Source organism: Oryzias latipes, chromosome 13 (assembly GCF_002234675.1).
Source record: "Oryzias latipes chromosome 13, ASM223467v1".
Lineage (NCBI taxonomy): Eukaryota > Metazoa > Chordata > Actinopteri > Beloniformes > Adrianichthyidae > Oryzias > Oryzias latipes.
In genome coordinates, this window is record NC_019871.2 from 21,121,446 (window position 1) to 21,142,711 (window position 21,266).

A 21,266-nucleotide genomic window follows, 5' to 3' on the forward strand; every position below is an offset into this window, starting at 1 on the left:
ACTTTTCCAGTAAATCTTTCAGATGACTTTAGCTGTCGCTACTCTTTGAAAATGTTTCAAACAATTTTTTTTTTATTTTTTGGTCATTTTATTACCAAAAAAAGACCAATGAAAGTCAACAAATAAGTGCTTGAAGCATTGTTAGGAACCCAAAATGAGGATTATAATGAGACTTACCACTAAGTTTGATATCTGGCTATCGCCTTTGAGGTCTGATCTCCACTTAAAGCCTTAGTCACATGGTTGACCCATTACAGGTGCTGTGGGTTTTTGGGTTGTCTGGGCCCGTGAAGGATTATAGAGGGGAGTGTCTGAGTCTTAAGAGGAGTGCGGGTGTTTCTTGCAGTTCCCTTGAGGTTTGTACAGCCACCTAAAGGGACATCATTAAAACTGAATTTGTCATTGTTGTGCATGTGATAAGTGTATTGTGAAGTATTTGTAAGGATAATGTAAGTACAGCGCACTTATGATGAATGCTGTTGTACATTGCCCCTACCCCACACTACAGGGGGGGGGGGACGTACAACACTTTTGCATCTCACCTACTTCCCCTTTATTTACCCTTACATGTTGCATACCTGTCGTCTGCAGCAAACCCATGAAAAAATGTTCATGAATATTTCTGTTCCACAGAACCGAAAGGTAATTTTGATATTTCCTGTGTGCCGTGTACGAACCAGGTTTGCCTATTTTTCATCTAGAGTAGCCCTTATCCACCTGTATCAACATTTTTGACAAAGGCTTTGGATCCTAAGATTTTATAACTGGTCACCATGAAGGTTCACTGATAATATTAAAAACAAGCTCTTACATTTTTATATTGTTTTTATGTTTTTTCTTAATTGATTTTGTCATATGTCACAGACGTATTTGTGGTCAACATAAAAAAAATGATAACTCTCCCTAACAAAAACAAATAAACAAAAACTTTCTAAAGTTGCACAATATGCAAATAGTACGACAGTTTTAGTGCCACCAAAAAAATAAAGAAAGGACAATTACGAGATTTAATCTCGTTAATTTACAAGAAAAAAACTCGTAAATTTACAATATTAAACAGGTAATATTGAACAGGTCAGCTGAATTCTTTTTGATAACGTAAAAATGTTTGGAAAGTTATTTGCTTGATTTACGATTTATTAATGTTTTATTTATTTATGGGTGGTTTGCAGGATCTCTGCAGCCGTTGATGAAGAGACCCCTGCAGCTGTCCACTTCAATCCTTTCTTCCTCCATGAAACCAAGATCTCTACGTATGTGTGACGCTTCCGTCTGAGGCGGAGCACGTTTTGGCATTTTAAACGTTCTAATGCTAGTATAGCTAGGCTCCGATAAACAGACAACTTTGGTATTTTTTTCTCGTTAATTTATGACTTTTTTTCACGTAAATTTACGATGTAAAAGTCGTGATTAAAAAAAAAAAGGTGTAAACTGGCCCTAAAACTCCGTCGTAAAATAGTGGAGTTAAATCTTCATCTTTTTCCTTTCCTTTGGGATTTTCCCTTCGGGGGTCGCCACAGCGAATCAGCTTCCCCTCATCTAACCTTCTATTTTGCATCCTCTACTCTAACACCAGTTACCTTCATGTCTTTGTTCACTGCATGCATAAACCTTTGGTCTTCCTCTAGACCTCTTGCCTGGCAGCTAAGTAGACTAAGTATCCTTCTACCTATATATTCACTGTTTCTCCTCAGGAAATGTCCAAACCATCTCAGTCTGGGTCTCTGACTTTATCTCCAAAACCTCTAACATGTGCTGTCCCGATGATGTACTCAATCCTGATCCTATCCATCCTGGTCACTCCCAAATAGGAACCTCAGCCTCTTTATTTCTTCTACCTCCAGCTCTGCTTCCTTTCTTTTCCTCAGTTAGAGTTAGATCATATATTTGTTTGATTTTGCTTCATTTTTACAAGTGTTTTATTAGGTGGGCCATAAACTATCAAATTTGAAGTGCAATAGGCTGACAAGACGTGAAAAAAACACATTTAAATACTTCAAGACAGAGTAATAATAAAAATAAAAAAATCGGCATGAAACTGTAAACAAGCATTCCCTGCTGAGACAGGTGCAGACTTATCCAGGTGTGGATACATGTGCATCCATTCAGAAAAGATTTTTTGTTACTTTACATGCTCTGACTTAACTTTTGAATCTGATTTATGTCAGGCTTTTAAATTACCTTTATACCATGGTCCGGGTGAATACTCGATTCTGATTGGCTGCTGGGTATGCGTTAAAACCTGATAAGCGCACGGTGAAAAAAGAAGTTCCGGTCGGCTAGCTTAAATGATTTGTATCACTGCGCCGGCTTCTGTAAAACAACCTTTTGCTTCATCATCTGGGCAAAAACAAGCGGTAAGCGATTAACTTTCCCTCTGAATTGATGCTTTATTCAACCCATCGGGACGATCGGCATATATATATCGCCGAATCTTGACTGCAGCGGTGGTGCTGCGCGACGCGGACTATATGTTATATATATGTACTATATGTTACGTGATGCGGCGCATCGCGCCGCATCACGTAACATATAGTACGCTGTTTATGAGAAAAATGATCCAAATCGAAAAAAAAAAAAAACAAGAATTAAGGACTAAAACCTGGTTAATATGTATTGCTTTTGTAAGTGACCATGGTATGAGCGGGTTAATGGCCTTCGAAGTGTGCGGTTACTACTTTTAAACGCACTTCGCGGAAGCAACCGTCCTCCGCGCTTCCACGGCGTGCGTTAAAAAGTAGTAACCGCACACTTCGTCGGCCATTAACTACGACGGAGTTTTAGGGCCACGGTGAGGAAAAAAAATTCTGGCCAACATGACGAGATTAAAGTCGTCATGTCGACTTTAATCTCGTCATGACGAGAAAAAACTCGACACAAAGTTTCGAGAAAAAACTCGTCCTGTCGAGATAAAAGTCGAAATAAAGTTTCGAGATTAAAGTCGCAATGTTGCGCGACAGCAGTGAAGCTGAGTCTTTCAGGAGTATTCAGTGTTATGGCTAATGTTAGTGAGCTAGTGGCTTTGTATTTAAGAGTTTACGACAGAGTTTTATGGTCACCAAAAAAAAGTAATTTTATTAGGAGATAAAAACTCGTAAATTTACGGGAAAAAAGTCATAGATTAACAAGGAGAAAACCCCGAAGTTGTCTGTTTATCGGAGCATCGCTTGAAGATGAAATATGTGGAGCCTTTTGTGAAGCTTTATTTCCGGATTATAGGTTTAAAACAAAGAGATTCTGAGTCTTTTGGCGACTCAAAATCAGATTATTTTCCGTGTAGCCGTCTTTCCAGGGTTCGGTGTCAGTAAAGCGGAGTTTCATATGTAAGGGAGCTCAGAGACACGTTTGGGTGTAGAGGACCGCTGCAGCCTTTATTCTCCTTTTCATTCACATAACCTGAAGTTCATCTGTCACATTACGTCATGAATCTGTCATCCGATCACCAATGCGGAAGTAAACAGTGTTACAAACGCCCCCTCCTGAAGATGAAACGACCCGTTTGATCATTAAAAAACAAAGATGAATGAAAATAGTCTGTTATATTAGTATTACAACGTTGAAAAAGGCAAAAAGTGCTTCTCCTCCAGACGGAAGCATCACACAAACATAGAGATCTTGTCTTTGGTGGAGGAAGAAAGGATTCAAGCAAACAGCTGCAGGGACACCCGATGCCGGCTTCATCGGGCTGCAGAGATCCTGCAAACCAACCATCAATAAATAAAACTTTAATAACTTGTAAATCAAACAAATGAGCTTCCAGACATTTGGAACGTTATCAATTAACATTCACCTGTTCAACAAAGTTTAGTCGGCCTGCTCTGCTGCTGCGCGTCGTTCACCTGCTGCTCTGCATGCTCACTTCCACAATAATCTCGTAAATTTATGAGTTTTTTTCGCTCGCGCGCAACATTGCGATTTTAATCTCGAAACTTTATTTCGACTTTTATCTCGACAAGACGAGTTTTTTCTCGAAACTTTGTGTCGAGTTTTTTCTCGTCATGACGAGATTAAAGTCGACATGACGACTTTAATCTCGCCACGTTGGCCGGGTTTTTTTTTCCTCACCGTGGCCCTAAAACTCCGTCGTAATTAACCCTTACTTAAGTGTGTCGCAGTGCAATAATTAAACATGTTTGGAATAATGTACATACACACCTCACTCTTTGGGAGGAATACATTCAAAAGTTTCAAAAGTCAGTTTTCATGTTATTTGGACTGTTTAGATAGAAAAAAAAAGGTTTGGGCCAGAAAGCAGTCCTTTTTGTGTGTCTTTGGTTTGCAGTGTGATTGCAGACTAAGTCCAGTCTGGGCAGTTCTGTGTTTTCGAATGAGCCGTTTTACTTGATACAGGATGTGATCTGACAATCAAAAGCTCCAGATACCACAATCTACATGCAATTAGCACCACTTCTTTCATCTTGACCAATCTTATAAAACCCCATCTAAAGATACAGAGCCTGATGGGCACTCCTGCATAGAAGCTGGACTCAAAATATTAGCCCCTTATGTGAAAATAATGAGTTTTCAAGGTTTAAGCTTTGATTCTTGTTTTCAGGTTTTCTGTGTTCCCACTGACACGGTCATTACAGATCCAAGTTGCTAAATACCCACAGATGCTTTCACTTGTGTTAATTCTCCTCAGGGTTTATAGTGTCTGGTTTTTCGTCTACCTTTGACAGGTCATCTGCTTTGTCACCCTTTATACCATGAGCCAAGTGACTACGGGAATCTGATTGGTCGCAGGGTGTCCATCAAAAAGGGATATTGAACACCTAAAAGAGAACTTTTAGTCACATAGCCAGAATATGTGATGTTATAGCCATGGCCCAAACACTACTTGGTAACCAGAACAACAGAAACTTCAACATCTTTTTATGAATAATTTTAACATTAATTAATGAAAGAAATTGTTTTTTGTTGATCCACATTTAGTGATCCGAGTTAATGGTGAGTTTTTTCTGCAATCAAGGTAATCTAGAAAACTGCTTGTGGACTTTTGCTTCATCATCTGGACAAAAACAAGTGGTAAGACGTGCAATTCCCTTTTGAAGTAATGCTTAGGATCATTTAACATTAACATTAAGCATGTATACCACTTTCCACCGCTGGTTTGTCCTCATACACCAGCTGCAGCAGAGGGAGATCCAGGTCGGTAGCCGTTACCATGACAATGGGTAAAAATGTGTGTAAAATAGTTTGCTTCTTGAGAAAAATGATTTAAATGCTAAAAATGACTAAATTTAGGTACTATTAAATTTATTTAAAATGCCCCTCTTTGGTGAGTGATCATCGTATAAGCGGGATGATGACCTTGGGCATTATCAGAAACTAAAGGAATCTGCCTTCCTATTATCCATTAATTATCCCTTACTTAAATGCAAAGTTGCATCTTTTTAAATTACTGTTTTTTTTTGTCACAAATTAGAAAACACTGAAGGAGAATATTCTATTCAGGAACAGTCTGTAATGAAAACGTTAAATCTTGGACTGCATTTTCTAAGTTGTTTACTTTGGTGCTTCAAATGAGCAGCTTCTAAAATTACTTAGTAAGGAAATGTCATCATTTATTATAAAATACACGTGATTTCTTGGCATCTTAAAAATAAAACTAGGCTCTTTTGGTCCAAAATGCTCCAGTCGGGAGCAAATGCCAGCATTTTGTCTGAGCAGAAAGAACAAGAGGCTTAGAGTCAGTATGAAAAAGAAGAAAAGAGGATGAAAGAAGACCAAGGGGTGATCACCAGTGCTTTTTTTCCCCTTTCTTTTCATTGCAGAGTGCCTGTGAGTGAGTCTCTTGAGGATTACTCACAAAAACCATGTGCACGTAAACACTGGCATGCACACATGCACACTCTCTGAATCTTTCATGGCTTCCATTTCCAAGATTGCATCTTTCAATTAGGAGTGAGATGGCTGTCTGTTGGTCACAGTTTGTGTGTGAGTATTTATGTGTGTTGCAGAGGGACATCAAAACCATGAACGTTTCTTTGAATATTCAACAGTCGTACTGAGGAACAGTAGAAATACACAAAGTAAGATTATCAATAAACAGTTTAAAGAAGATTATGTAAAACAAAGCTGAATGTAAATACGGAGAGTTTCAGCTGTGTTTGTGGCAAATGTGGCCCCATTTTATACAAACCCGCTTTCTATAAAAGCAAAGTTTTAACCTATTTTACTGCTGTGAAAGAACTACAGGCTCATGGGGGGGTCACAAAGTTTCTCATTAAATGAATTGCACATCTCTGGGGGAAGTATAAATTAGAAAAAAACAAGAAGAAAAACATTTGTGATCCAGAAAGACTTAAAATTTTGGATTCTAAAACTTTGCATATCAGATTAATGTACCAATTAATAAAAATGGGTTAGAAGGCTCTTTCATTATTAACTATGCTAATTCCCTAGACTTTACATGTATGAGAGGTCAAAAAATGGGACCGCGTTCCTTAAAAAAAACATTTTGTCAAAAAAATCACTTTCATAAGGAAACAAAAAAGTTTCCAAAAAAATAGTTTTTACAAATCAAGTTTAAAGAGGAAATAACCCAAAGCTCGATATGTTCAATTTTCCTGTTTGCCTGGGACAATCAGGCAAGTGGAGCCTCCAATGCTGTCAATGTGTTACTCTGGACTAACATGTTGGTCATGCTAACAGTTATAATGTAGGTCACAATAAACCTACAATGTGTCAATAGTTTACTGTTCTAGGATCCAGACTACACTAAATCTTAGTTTGCGTTACTTTTGTTGATGTAGCGATGGGGGCAGGTCGTTTAAGTATTCTTCTTTCTGTTCCTATTCATTTATTAACTGTTATAAGTTTGTTTTGTATTGTATTGATGTTATGTATTGTTATTCAAGTGAAATAAAATAAGAAAAAATAATCTACAACCCCAAAACTTCTGTTACTAGTATCTCATTGTGGTTTAACCTCAGCAATCACTGTTAATCACATGTTAAATAATTTATTTTAGCTTTACAATTCTAGATAATAACCAATGCATTACACAAATAAAAAACAGAAATCTGTGATCTAAACTCACTGGCAACTTTATTAGGCACATCTTGCTACTGCCAGGGCAGATGCCCTTTTAAATTGCCTTAAACCTTGGTGACATACATTCAACAAGGTACTGTAAACATTCCTCAGAGAGTTGGTCCATATTAATATGATAGCATCACACAGTTGCTGCAGATTTGTTGGCTGCACATCCATGATGCCAAACTCCCGTTCCACCACATCCTAAAGGTTCTCTATTGGGTTGAGATCTGGTGACTGTGGAGGTCATTTGAGTCTGGTGAACTTATCATGTTCAAGAATCCAGTCTGAGATCATTTCAGCTTCATGACACAGCGCCTTATCCTGCTGGAAGTAGCTCTCAAAAGAAACTGTGGTCATAAAGGGACATGGTCAGCAACAATACTCAGATAGGCAGTTGCTTTGTAAAGATGCCCAGTTGGTACTAAGGAAGAAAATATCCCCCACACCATTACACTACCACCACCAGCCTTAACCCTTGTGCCACCTATGACCCCACCCTTACATTGACGTGTTCTCCCTACCATGACAAAGGTGGATAAAGGTGGAGAGGATTTCATGTAATCCCTGGACACCAGTGAAGATCACGAATCATTGAAGAAAAAAGGTTCAACGCACTGTCTTGAGGGGTCTAGATGACCCAACTCCCTATGTCAAAATGCCTAGGATAGCACAAGCGTTAAACCATTGATACAAGAGAAGATGGATCCATGCTTTTATGTAATAATTTTAAAAAGATATCTGGAAAAAAATAGGTTTTGGCTTAATTTAAGTCAAGCACTGTCTTTCTTTGGGAACAACTGTAGTGGTATTGTAATATTCTGACTACAGCTGTTGGGGGGAATAAAAGTCTACAGACACACATACATTTGCACTGAGTCGATTTGCATTGCAGATGAATAGTCATTGGCTTGAAGCAGCTTTATTGACTAATGCAACAGTCCTTATAGATTAGCTCATAAAAGAAATGGCGTTTTAGGATGAATGAGTGTCCAGAAAGCTCTCCTATGCTTAAAACACAGATATCATTAGCCGTGGCATTCCTGTCACAGAGGTAATGGCTGCAATCAAGCTCTTTGCAGCAGCAGAAACCTGTTTATGTTTGCGTATGTGTAGAGCCGTGTAATGAAGGAGTTTGGAGCAACCCATGTAAGGCTTGTTTTGACAGAGAATGGATGGAGTGGGGCAGAATACACGAAAAAGATGGGCAAATTTGCTCTGATGAGGCAGTAGCTGACAACTGCAATTCTCCAATTCAGCTTGTGTGGTCTTAGTAGACCTGCAGCTGCTGTGCTGCAGACAAGATTCTCTAATTAGACTACATTTGCAAATTTCAGTATTTGCAGTTTATTATGGTGTTTAAATCCTGTCATTGCACGGAGTACAGTACAGCTAAATGAAAATCTACATTAAATGTTGTGTAATGGAATATCATAATAGAAAAATTTAATGTTATAAAGGTATTTCTTTGCCTCATAGCTTCATCCTGGCTGCAGTTTTTGAGCTGAGTTGCTAACGTTTTGATGGACAAACTGACAAAATTGCATTTCAGATTAGAAGCACAGTTATGGGTATTTAAAGTCCCACTAGCTGTCACAATCGAACTGTGAATTATATTCTGCATGTTTAACCCTTCATTTAAGAAAACAGTAAGCTGCTGACACAACCGAAAATCCAAGCCACCTGGGAGTTTGAGGCGGCATTCCAGCCATAATTTCTAAAGCTATGTTCAAGCCGAATGCAATTAGTGCAGCAGGAGTGGGCAGTTTCAATGTCAAGTCAACGTACAGACACATTTAGAGGTGTTTTGAGCATCAGGCGCGGCAGTCTAGTGAGTGTTCGGCTGCAACGCAATATCTAAACTTTGGCAAAGAGTTTGTGGAGCTCTGCTTTGGCCCATGATGTGTTGATGCAGGTGGAGTCCAAAACCAAAATTGAGGAGAAGCTGATTGTTCTCGTCTTGAACTTCATAACAAAATAAGTTTCTCTAATTTTATCATTATTTGTATTTTTCTCTCTTTGGACTAATGCGGGACATCAAACTGGGTCAAAAGGAAATACCATTGAAAGTGTCCGTCACTCAAACACAGCTCTTGCAGTACATGGTGAACCTCAACGTACTGAGAGTCTCTAACTGACCTCATGAACACAGACATGGAGATGTGCTCCCTGATGCCTTTGGAGAGTTCTTCAAAATAAACAAACCTGATCTCTCAGCATCTAGCAGGGAATTCCCCACACATCAAGATGGAAGCAGTAGACAAGCATTTGCCAAATTTAGTGTGAACGCAGCATAAGTGTCAGAAGTCAGAGCTCTGTCTCCCCCTCTGGTCACTGGCAGGGGCAGTCTCCATAGTTCTGAACACGCTATATCTCTCAGCAACCCCAGTGTGCACACACCTGACTCTCATTTGCAATCACTCACATGACACTTAAGCACTGTACAGAGCCTCGCTCAGTGCAAAGTATTGTTTGTGCCACTCTGCCAAGTATTTCTCCTGGACCTGACGTTTGTATTCCCTGACCCTGTTATGTCTCCAAATCTGTTTGCCTGTCGCCTGGACCGAATCTCGCATGGATCCTGACTACTCCAGTCTCTTCTCTGATGCTCCCATTCATGTCCTGCCTGACCCTGATATAGATTTGTGGACTTTTAGCTGAGCTAATATATTAAAACCTGCTGCAATTGGAACCAGCCGTCTGCATGTTTAGTGTGGACACTCGTCCACTTGGCCACTGATTAGTTATTTAATAAATAAAACGAATTAGACAAAAGCGTGTGAAGTAAAAGAAGAAAAGTAATGTAATCCTATTTTATTACCTATTTTCTATCTGGGAATTTTATCTTAGTTTAGATTTCTCAGTATTAAATTAAGTGATTTTAGCACTTTCATTGAAAGAAACCTCAATGATCTCCTTTTTTTTTGTTTTGTTTTGTTTATTTTGTCTTCAGCTTTAAAAATAAAAGTAAGCAAAAGTCCTCAGAGAATAAATAAATTAGCAATCCAAAAGGACTTAAATAGGGATGATAAAATAAATATTTAATGTAAAAAAGAATGTTTTTTTTACCTGTCACATCAGCAACAACTTTGGATTTTTTTTTCCTAATGGCCATCTTCCTCCCCCCACTGTGTTCACTTTCACACACACCTATTCTCCGACATTCAAACACCCTCAGGAGTTTGTCACTGAAAAGGAAAATGCATTTATCTCTCTGCTATTTTTGCATCAAGTATGCAAGAATTACCTTAAGATACAAAGAACATGGTTAATGCATTAGTTTAAGTGTGTGTGGAACATATGACAGCATCTATGTTCAGCGGTGCAGGAACTTTATTTCAGTTGTTTTTCATAAGAATTCCTGCTTTTCTGCTGCCACAAACTCTTAATCAAAGCTCTTATTTATTGATTTATTTAATTCTAACAAGTTCTATATTTCAAAAGGTCACTAGTATTGATGTTTTAAGAATAATTGAACAACCTTGTGTAGAGGGGAGAGATGCTAAATGTTAAAATTTGGTATTTTTATGCCAATTTAAAATCCCACTCTGATGAAAAAATCCTGTTTTGGTGTTTTTAACATGTTTTTATGGCAGTTTTCGGATAATGGAGGACATATATTAAGAAATTGAAGCTTAAAATAACATTTCTGAGAATTTCTTTTTTCAAATCTTTATGAAGCAGAAGCAGGTGAAAAATGCCATTTGAAAAAGATCATATTTGTGCCATAAAAAATATACTGGGCAGGTCTCAATCTTCTTCCCCTGAGCTCTCAGCAATGGGGAGGTGAAGGGGGGCAGAGTTGCTCACCAAAGCTAAAGCCAACAAGTCACAGGCAAATTTCAAATGTTCTGTTGCTCTGCAGAAACTATGTCCTAGAAAAAAACACAGTTTTTTTTTATTTTCGATAAAAAATTACATTATTCTATTTAAAAGACCACTGTGAACTTTTCTAAAATAGATCTATTTACACAAAGAAAAAAACAGGAAAAACAGTTGAACATGCAAATTTGTGTTAATTTGTCATGAAACTTAATGAGGAAGCAGGAAAATATAAATGTGAAGTTTGATTCAGATACAGTTACCAATAATAGTACTTTTTATAATAGTAAGAATTTGTTTTGTAGTATTTAAAGATTGGAAGATCATATTTGTCTCTTTTGCTTTTTTTGATACCTTAAGAATTGCAAGAGATGTGAAAATATTTAATTTTCCTTTTTTGTGATCATTTCTGCAGAGTGAGTGTCATTTTTCTTGCCATTAACAACACATTATTTACAATGTCACGTTATGATTTGGAGGACAAAAGCCTAAAGTGGAATTTAGCGGAACTACGTTGGTGCATAGAGCAGCATAGAGCAGACACTGCTGATCAGTCTTTATTGAGCAGTGTCACTGCATAATATGCAGGGCATCAATTGATCCTGACAATCAGCCAGCACTACTGTTGACATATTGATGCTGGGGTTATGTAGCGTATTTACTGTGTGTGTGTGTGTGTGTGTGTGTGTGCGTATAAATGATTATGGAAAAACACAAAGGGGAACCTACGTTGGTTAAGGGGGAAGGGAGGGAAGTAAACCCCTGATTATAAATTATAAATCAGTTTCTGGACCACATCTGGTGAAAAAGTCAGTGATGCTCAAGATATGGGAGTCAACTACAAAAAGAGACAGAAAAAAGTGAGGGTTGTTGCAAACAAATGCATGATGTGCATACTAATAAAATCCTATGAACATCACCATTTTGCTGGCAAGCTACATTACTGGGGGGGGGTGTCATTTTTCCAACGTTGGTAATCTGCAGCGACTAGTTAAGATCTGGATTCTTATTTGCTCTGGAAACAAAAAAATCTCAATAAACCAAAATATGTTTCTACTTAACAGCACTGTTGCAATATACTGTATTGTATTTCTTTACTATCAAAAACAAAGTAAAGAATTTTGCTCAGTGTTTTTGTGTGGCATTAACCATTGTTAATGCTCAGCAGTAGATGATGAAGAATGCTTCTCGGCTTGACTTTTCAGGTCTTGATGTTGCAGACTCTCACTCATTACTGCAAGTCATGGCTGCAGTGATGCTGCACCTCATTAAACTCAAACAAAAGTGCCTGAGCAGCATTTTTAAGCGATGAGCTGAAAAAGCAGCCAGCAACCTTTGGTCTGAATGTCACAAGAGTAAGAGCATCTGTCAGTCTACTGTGAACAACCAAACACCCCTGTCAGGAAGAACTTCCACCAACAGACCCCCAAAAGGTGGATGTGCTGTGCCTCAGTACAGCTAAATGTTGCGTATCTGGGTTCTGTTCTGATTGGTTATCAGAATGAAGCTCTTCCACTCACGGGTTAGACAGAAGGAATTAAAGTATTCTAACTATTCTATTTCTAATTATTCCTAACAAAAACATTGTTTTCTTGTTTTTTTGTCGGTTGTTTTGTTGGTCTAACAGCAGAATGAATGAAAGCCAGAGTGTGAGGAGATGCATCATCTGCAGGATCAGTTTAGTCAATGCAGATTCTCTTCATTTAGTTTGTTTACACACACTAACATGACAATCTTTAGTTGGATAAGGAAATAACACGTTTACAGCTAATAATCAGTATTTGTTGAAGTAGCTTAGGATCTCTGGTTCAGGTAATTATCCACCCACACTGTGTCACTCTGCTGCATTGACGGGCAATGTTAATACATATTACAGTGACCTCTAAGTGTTAATGTGATCCGCGAAGCAGGTGAAAAAAATGCTTGGGAAAAGAAAAAACGACATGCGTCTTGAAGGTATATTTTGTGATGCAGTCATTACCCACAGAACGAGTACAATATTGGACCTAGGTCCTTGTCTGAAGTGGTGTAGTATAATCTAGCTAATCCTGTGAACAGTAAAGAAAAATATTTGCAACAAAGTCTTCCGTAGCCATCCTTTTAGGAGTGTCCAACAGTCACATCTTGTCCATTTTTTTGTTCTTTGCGAGTCTTTTAGCTCTGCAAAAGACAGCTGAATGTAGACCACCAGACTCAGACATTTACAGGACGGAAACCCCAGAGCCTTTAGCCACAGTCATATACGGGCTGTCTATGAGAGAAATGGATTAGCCTTGACGGGGCATGAAGGAGACCCATGTGAAATATCAAGGTCAGAGACTGCTCATTGAACCCAAAGACTGAAAACGTTCATGCAGGTTTTTTTTCCACGGGCATGTTGATGGGCTGCACAGATTTCTTTTCATTCATCCCCCTCACAAATTCTGTGGACTGCACAAGAGGCTCGTTAGTGCTTTTCACATGATGTGTGAGCTCCTTGTGTGCAGCCTGAAAATGGACAATCAAAGCGCGGTTTGTGTGGTCATCTTATGGGCACTTACGTGTCACGTGCACACCCCATTCATGAAGCGTTAATGCAAGGTCAGTGAGGAGCCACTACTCACACCTTACCAATGACTAGAATGTGGTGTAAGGGTATCATACGACAGCATCACCCATGCGTCATAAGTGCGTGGAACTTACATTATTCTTACCAATGACCCTATGTAACCACCCATGGGCCCCTGGACAACCCCAAAACCCACAGGACCTGTACAGGTAAACCCTGATACAGGTGCATACACTCGTACACTAAGGCTTTTGACCCATGGTAAAGTATGTTGAAAAAACCAAAGTAACTGCAGCCAGATCAGCTCCTCACATAACCATTAGATTACTTGTTACACATGCTGAATAGTCTTGATGTCCAGTAATTTTAATTGGTTTTTATTTTATTTAAGAGTAAAGGCGATTTAAAGCTGTGGCCCAAAAAGGAGCTTTTTTTTAGGTCTGTAAACTTTAAATGGTGAATTTTTTATGTATGTCTGCATTTTTTATCGTGTGTTACATCAAAATTGAAAGAAGGAGGAGGCGTGGGTATTCTTTTAGATTGTAGATGTGCTCTGAATCATAAGCTTTACTTTGGCCTCACCACGCTTGTCTGTTCAATTGCCATGCTTCTTAGAAGGTTCTGATTGTCCTATTTCTTTTGGAAAAATTGAGATTTAAAGAAGTTGTATTTGGCCAAGATTGCAAAAACCACAAAGCTGAACATCAGCCTTTCAATGAGCCCAAAACAAACAATTGAGTCACCACACATTGAAAAAATAATAATACAAATTCAAAGAAGTCCAATTTTCTCTCAAAAGCAACTGTCAAGAGCACCACCTCAAGCAAAAGCAAATAGTAAAATATGAATTACAAGCTTGATGCAAACATGAATATGCGATATATAAACCAATTTTCAGGTGGATCATATAAATGATTTAATAATTTGTAAACAAAATTGTAAAACAGTGACGCTGCCAAGCTAGTTTAACAATCAAAAGAAAATTAACCACAACTGCAAGATTTGAGAACAAGGACACTGAAAATTGAAACGTGAGTTTAAACGGCGAAACTAATTCTCATAATTATAAGCCCATTAGATAAGTACCAAATGAAGAAGAAAATGAATTAGCTGAAGCAGAATCTATGAGAGACATGAAAAAAATGCTCCTTTTGGCACTTTAGCCACAAGCTGCAGCTATCTGTGAAACTCCTGACAGGGTGTGCACTGAGGGAAACAGTCAAGCAATTTGTTTCACGTTTTTCTGGCTTTGTCAGCCAATTTGGAGCTCCTTCCATGTACGATCATTCATATTTTAAACTCGAACACTAAGATGAATCCTCACCCAAACCTTAATTTAACCCTTTAAATTAATTTTTTACTAGAAAATTCTTTACTTAGCAAAAAATTGTTTATAGTTTATTGTTGTTTATTTTACTGTGCATAGTTGAGTATAAGTGTAGCAAGTGTACTATAGACCATGTATATTTAGCATAGGAACGGCATTATATTAACTAAATACTTTAGACTAAGGTTGTATTCAGACTGGATAAGTGAATCAGTGAACTATCCTGACAAGGACTGCAGGACTCAGGTCTTTCATAATTTCTGCCTCTCGCTAGCTTTGCTCCGCCCTTGTAATTCCTGGCCAATGAGTGAAGAGATCTGTAGTCACATGGTTTTGTATACAAGCTGTAGTCCGGAACAGGGAAGTCCCCTTGACGGCAGTCTGAATACAGACCAAACACAAGGTCCAGGACTCAATCCGGACCAAATTAAGCGGACTTGTTCCGGAACAAATGATTTTTCCAATCTGAATACATCTTAAATTGAAACGTTTTATTTTACAGCATATAGTTAGTACATAAAAAGGAAACATCAAGTATACAGCCTCACTTTCAGTTTATACTAAATAAACTTGTTGTACACCTAAATAGACTACTTTTTGTCAAGGGTTTGCATGATGAGCTGTCAAAAGTCCTCTATTTAAAAGGACCAGTTTTCACATTTTCCACTATTACATTTTTGAAAATTAGTGTTCATCAAACTCTTTTAGTAAACAAACTAAAGCAACTTCTCAACTGGTTTTATTTTTTAATTTGTTATATAGTGAAATAAAACAACTAATTATAACATTTGTTCTCCATAACGTCCATTTATATGTTTTTGGACCAAACTGAAAATAATTTCTTGTTAAAACTGTATGTTATGTTAGTTTAAGTACAAGGTCAGCACAGTTTTTATTTGGTCCAGATATCCTTTTTTATTTATAAAGATTTTTTTTCCCCCAGTGTACACATCTATAAGCAGGATTGCTCATGTTTTAAATCCTTGCAGCTTACGCAGTTATAAATATCTTGGCTAATTAACAATGTCAAAGACCCAAGTCCCTCTGATGGGATTTCAAATGGTCTTATTCACTCTTATTTAATTTTCTATTTCCCAGCAAAAAGAGAGAAATGGTGACAGTGTGAGAGGAAAAGAGTGAGAAGGGCATTAAGACAGCGCTAAAGAAAAGTGAAAGAATACAAAGACACAAGGCAGCACTTAAGCAAAAAGTTGACAGAAAAGGCAGTGGAGGGTTGTTTTCTAAGTCTTCTAAACATGACATTGCAATTCAAGGTAGGAGCTGAGTTTAGTGTTTCATTAAACAGCTGTCTTATAAATGTATTGTTAGCTAAACAGAATATCGTTTATGTTGTAAAGGCAAGGTTTGGAGAGGGCAGTGACAGTTTATAAGGGATTCCTCCAGTCAGGGTGAATGCTGCCTTAGATGGAAATGGGGATGCAAGGAGAAAAAAAAAATCCATCTTACTTGACACAGTAAGAGATGTGTGCAGAACCCTGAAAGGAACAGATTCATCGAATGGGATTTTAGAGCAGTCTCTTTAAGACATGAAGGAATTTGTCCCTGTTTGGTTGTCCTGCAATGTTTTACTGTGTTGGTTGTTTGAATGTGCAAGTTCATGAAATAAATAAAAACTATGCAAAACACCACGAATAGCTCTAAAGAGAGGCAAACTTAACATTAAGCAAAGGTATGTGATTATCTAGCAGAGCTGACCACTTAATAAAAATGTCAAGAATAATTACCGTGCCCATTTTTTTGAAGTATGCAATTAAAACAAAAATTCACAGAAATGGCATAAGATTGCTCATGTGAAAATGTTTCGTCCTCCCTATCCTTCTGCAGCAATGGAATATTTTGCCAACAGCCACGGCAACGTACAGGCAGAGTGCATTGACTGCATCTGAGAACTGGATCAAGTGAGTGAGACGTCACCCAAAGAAAATGACTTAGGCTACTTCCGGTTCCAGCTAAAAAAAAACTCTATTCTGTCAAAAATTAATCGTGATGCAGACGCCGTCATGCTGAAGCCAGAAATCATTAATCAGTGATTGGTCCAAGTTCGTCTGAGTCAACGTTTCTATGGTCACCACTCTATCCAATCAGGAGCGAGCTTGTTGGAAGGCTATTTCCCTACCACTTGAAAGCGGGCTACACAAAATTTTTTTGATCAAATGGTTTGAAAGCTAGACTTGAGGCCACCTACTTTTATTGAGGCATCTAATTGGTCAGTTTACAACTTGAATAGCTTAACCTACAGAAGAAAATTAATGGAAAACAATGAGGATTATCGAGAGCATGTTAAAAATGGTATCAGTGCAAGAATGGTTATTCTGACAAATAGAATGACTGAGTAATAGCTGTTTGTTTCTCCATAGAAGTCTATGGGATGTTGGCTTCTTGACACCCGCAGGCAGGGGGAGGAGTCACTCAGTCCAGTTCGCAAACAGTCAATGAGAAAGAGATTCTTTTAAGAGATTAAAGTGGTAAAATGAAGGGTAGTTTTCCAAGGGACTGTGAAAAAAAGAAAAAGATGAAGAGAAAGCATGAAATGGGTTGCCTTACTCCCAAAAGTGCAGGAGGAAAGACATAAAAGAAGAACGAACAACAAAATCAAAGAAAATGTAGAAGATGAAGACAGGAAAGAATATGAGATGGGGCAGAAAAAGGAGGGACAGAAAATGTTAATTTTAAGAAAATTTTTATCAATATTGTTTTTTAGTATCAACACCACTCCATAGTTTACTGTCTTGTTCTGCCATTATTTTTGTTTCTTTTGCCTTATTTAGCAAAACAAAAACAAAAAAGACAGAAAATTGTTCCTACTAGAAAGTGAATGGATAACGACTCATCACATTTGATAAATTCATGTTTTTTTTCCAAAAGCTTTCTTAGAAAACTCTGGTTTATCTTGGCTTTCCATTCATTGATTTTCCTCACTTTTTAAACAATACATTTTCTGTCAGGATGGATCTTGGGGACCAACCCAAAAACGACAGACCCAGGAATGTAACTTAATATTTATTGGGCTGAGGAGACTGGGGAGCTGGAGCTTGCAGTACTCGGAATAGGCACCAGAGGGCGTTGCAAGAGATGGGAGCCGCCAGCAGGCTGAGAGGAGAGTCGAAAAACAGTCACTTAGGGAGAAGCGAGAGGGGGGGGTCGAAGCGTGGAAACCTTGAATGAAGAAGTCCTTTAGAGGCCAGAGCCGGGAATGAGAGATTCTTGGGATGGATCCGACTTGGAATAGCAGTCTTGTGGAGAAAGACACGGAGTGAGAGCGTCGGCTGACGAGCAGGCAGAATGCTTGGTCTCTGGAAGCGTGACAGGTAAGTAGTTGTTTGGCTTGAGGACCTGGAGCGTTAACATAGACAGGGCGTGAGGTTAATAACTTGAACTTCAGCTCAAATCACAACAACAAGGCTGGTAGTCAGGCAAAAGGCTAGACGTTCCGGCAATAACTGAGACTACGTGGCAGGCTTAAATACTGAGGCGTACAGGTGAGGAGAATCAGACCTGATGAGCGGCCGCTGAGAGGGAGGGGCAGCGGCAGTCATGACAGTACCCCTCCCTCAACGACCGGCACCTGACGGTGGGGCAGGCTGGTCAGGATGCTCACTATGAAACTGGGCAACAAGATCAGGGTCAAGGATGAACCGAGCAGGAACCCAGGAACGTTCCTCAGGACCATAACCCCTCCCAATCTACTAGGTACTGTAGGCCACGTCCACGGCGGCGAGAACGAAGCAGGCGCCTCACTGTATAAGCAGGACCCCCATCAATGAATCGAGCCGGTGGCGGGGCCTCAGCAGGAGGGACAAGAGGGCTGGTCTTGACAGGTTTCACCATGGAAGTGTGGAAGGTAGGGTGTATACGGAGAGTCCTGGGTAGACGCAGGCGAACTGCCACCGGATTGACCACTTTGGAGATGGGAAAGGGACCAACAAACCGTGGAGCCAGTTTTCTGTTCTCCACACGAAGAGGCAGGTTAGTGGTAGAAAGCCAAACCCTTTGACCCACTTGATAGGAGGGAGCAGGAATCCTCCGTCGGTTTGCGGTGGTGCGGTAGGTCTCCACGGTCCGTAGGAGAGTCTGCCGGGCCCTGCGCCAGGCCTGCTGACATCTGCGAACGGACGCATGGGCAGATGGCACAGAAACCTCCCCCTCCTGGGAAGCAAAGAGAGGGGGCTGGTAGCCAAACACCACCTGGAAGGGGGACAACCCTGTGGCAGACGAAGGAAGCGTATTATGTGCATACTCAACCCAGACCAGATTGCGGGACCAAGATGCAGGCTCGCGGCTACAGAGAAGACGGAGGCCGGTCTCCAACTGTTGGTTGAGCCGTTCTGATTGGCCATTGGATTGTGGGTGAAAACCAGAGGACAGACTCACAGAGACTCCAAGCAACCGGCAGAACTCCGCCCAGAACTTAGCAGTGAATTGGGGTCCCCGGTCAGAGACAATATCTCTGGGAAGGCCATGGAGACGAATGACGTTGTTGAGTAGGACCTCAGCAGTCTCCTTGGCCGTGGGGAGCTTGGGTAGAGCAACAAAATGAACCATTTTAGAAAAACGGTCTACTACCGTAAGGATCACTGTCTTGCCCTCAGATGGTGGAAGTCCTGTGACGAAGTCCAGGGAGATGTGGGACCAGGGCCTTCTAGGGACGGACAGAGGCTGCAGAAATCCAGCAGGTGGGGACGTAGTTACTTTGACCTGGGCACATTCTGGACAAGCAGAGACATATTCATTGATGTCCTTCCTCATGTTGGGCCACCAAAAGCGCTGTCCAATGATGGAGAGTGTTCTTCTCTGTCCAGGATGGCAAAACATATGTGAGGTGTGAAACCATTGAATAACTCTGGCTCTGAGATCTACAGGTACGTAGAGACGTCCTACGGGGCAGGCAGAAGGAGATTGAGAGTCCTGGTTAGCCGACCTTACCTCCTCTTCTATGTCGGTACTGAGAACAGCGAGTCGAGCAGAGGTAGGCAGTATAAACTCAGGAAAGGCCTTCTTCAGGGGGCATTCATCCCTTCGGGACAGTGCATCAGCCTTCACGTTTCGAGACCCTGGTCTATAGGACAAAGAGAAGGTAAACCGGTTAAAGAAAAGGGCCCAGCGAGCTTGGCGTGAGTTCATCCTTTTGGCAGTTCTTAAATACTCCAGGTTCTTGTGGTCAGTAAACACAACAAAAGGAATTTCGGCCCCCTCCAACCAGTGCCGCCATTCTTCTAATGCTTCTTTAATAGCCAATAACTCCTTCTCCCCGACATGGTAGTTCATTTCAGCATTGGACAGACGGCGGGAATAGAAGGCACAAGGGTGCACCTTGTTATCCAGACTGCGTTGGGATAGAACTGCTCCGATCCCAGTGTCGGAAGCATCTACTTCCACAATGAACTGTCTACTGGGGTCAGGAACAACCAGCACAGGAGCCGATGTGAAGCGGTTCTTTAGATCTTTGAAGGCAGATTCTGCTCTCTGGTTCCAAGAAAAGCTCTGTTTGGATGATGTTAAGGCATGTAGAGGCGAAGCGATTTTACTGTAATTCTTGATGAAGCGCCGATAGAAATTGGCGAATCCTAGAAAACGTTGCAATTGCTTACGGTTTTCGGGTTTGGGCCATTCCAACACTGCCTGGACTTTCTTAGGATCCATCTTAACTCTGCCCTCAGCGATGACCAGACCCAAAAAAGAAGTGGTGGTGGCATGGAATTCGCACTTCTCAGCCTTAACATATAGCTGGTTTTGGAGTAGGCGTAGGAGAACCTTGCGCACATGTTGGATATGCTCAACCTCTGAACGAGAAAATATCAGGATATCGTCGAGATAAACAAAAACAAAGCGGTTGATCATGTCCCCTAACACATCGTTAACCAGGTTCTGAAAAACTGCGGGAGCGTTGGTTAAGCCAAATGGCATGACTTGGTATTCATAATGACCTGAAGGTGTGTTGAATGCCGTCTTCCACTCATCTCCTTCCCTGATCCGCACCAAATGGTAGGCATTACGAAGATCCAACTTCGTAAAGATCCTGGCCCCCTGAAGGAGTTCAAAGGCAGAGGACATGAGTGGCAGAGGATAACGATTGCGTACAGTAATTTCATTTAGCCCTCGGTAGTCAATACAAGGTCTTAGACCCCCATCCTTCTTCTTTACAAAGAAAAACCCTGCCCCAGCTGGGGAGGAGGAGGGTCTAATGAGTCCAGCAGCTAGAGACTCCTTAATATACGTCTCCATGGCCGCTCTCTCAGGGACCGACAGAGAGTATAAATGACCTCGGGGGGGAGAAGTACCTGGCAAGAGGTCAATGGGACAGTCGTAAGGGCGATGTGGAGGTAGGTTGGTAGCTTTTACCTTATTAAACACTTCCTTAAGGTCGTGATAAGGGGTGGGTATTTTAGAGAGGTCAGGGTATTTTTCAATAGAGATGACTTTCTGGCTAGGGACTGATGGGGTTTCCATGGCACCAAGGCAGTTTCTGTGGCAGTCAGTACTCCAGGTCAGGATTCGTCCTGTAAGCCAATC

At 40.2% G+C, this 21,266-nt stretch overlaps 1 long non-coding RNA gene across 1 annotated transcript; it reads left to right on the top strand.

The window, feature by feature from the left end:
* The first annotated feature begins 2,317 nt into the window (after positions 1-2,317).
* On the top strand, positions 2,318-7,002 carry LOC110016158. The gene is made up of 4 exons (XR_002291444.2): positions 2,318-2,357; positions 4,680-4,840; positions 4,933-5,025; positions 5,775-7,002. It is a non-coding gene; the product is annotated as an uncharacterized LOC110016158 (long non-coding RNA).
* The last annotated feature ends 14,264 nt before the right edge of the window (positions 7,003-21,266 follow it).